The sequence below is a fragment of the Morus notabilis genome, unplaced genomic scaffold, assembly GCF_000414095.1.
Source record: "Morus notabilis unplaced genomic scaffold, ASM41409v2 Scaffold1264, whole genome shotgun sequence".
Classification (NCBI taxonomy): Eukaryota; Viridiplantae; Streptophyta; class Magnoliopsida; order Rosales; family Moraceae; genus Morus; species Morus notabilis.
Genome location: NW_010367038.1, coordinates 66,552 through 67,546, shown reverse-complemented (window position 1 = coordinate 67,546; position 995 = coordinate 66,552). Strand labels below are relative to the sequence as shown.

Below are 995 nucleotides of genomic sequence, written 5' to 3'. Positions count from 1 at the left end.
GCACGAGGATCCCAATATCCATTTGGCCATTTTTCTGGAGATTTGTGACACAGTAAAGATTAATGGAGTGAGTGTCGAGATCATCCGTTTGAAACTCTTCCCATTCTCCTTGCAAGACCGGGCTTGATCATGGCTTCAATCTTTACCATCAGGGAGTGTAGCCGCATGGGAGGACATGGCCCAAAAGTTCCTCATCAAATTCTTTCCGCCCTCCAAGACGTCTCAACTGAGGGCCGAGATTACTCAATTTCGGCAGTTTGAGTATGAACAATTATATGAAGCGTGGGAACGATTTAAAGAGATGCTCCGCAAGTGTCCTCAACACGGTATTGAGGATTGGTTCCAAGGTTAACTTTTCTCCAATGGGCCTACTGGGCAAACTAAGGCTCATATTGATGCAGCAGCTGGTGGAACCATCTTGTCAAAGACACCCGGGGATGCACTCAATCTCTTTGAGGACATGGCAATGAATAGTTGTCAATGGCAAAATGAGCGGTCCACTGTGAAGAGAGCAGCAAGAATTTATGATGTGGATCAAACGACGTCTCTCATGGCTCAAATGGCACTCTTGATTAATCAAATCCAGGGGCTTACCGCAACCAATGCCAATGGTAATCAAGAAGCTGTAAAGATGGCACAAGCTTTGAGCTAAAGTGATTCATATGATGAGCAATGTCACTTTGTCAACCGTAGCTACAATTTTAGGCCCAACAACAACTTACCGACATACTATCATCCCGGGTTCATAAACCATGAGAATTTCTCTTATGCCAACAACCGGAATGTTTTACAACTAACTCTGGAGTCGAGTAAACCGGCAATGGAAAAGCCTTCCTCATCACTTGAAGAGCTTTTGAAGACGTATATTGTGGACTCTAAGGCTCGTCTTGATCAACATTACGCTCGTCTCAACAACATTGAAATTGACTGCACCAATTTGGGAGGCACTATGAAGGCACTAGAAACACAAGTTGGCCAATTGGCTAATGCTATAA

General features: G+C 44.2%; 1 non-coding gene across 1 annotated transcript; it reads right to left on the bottom strand.

Annotated features, from left to right (window-relative positions):
- Nucleotides 1-223: 223 nt before the first annotated feature.
- LOC112094223 lies at nucleotides 224-330 on the bottom strand. Its single transcript, XR_002903430.1, has one exon. It is a non-coding gene; the product is annotated as a small nucleolar RNA R71 (small nucleolar RNA).
- Nucleotides 331-995: the final 665 nt, after the last annotated feature.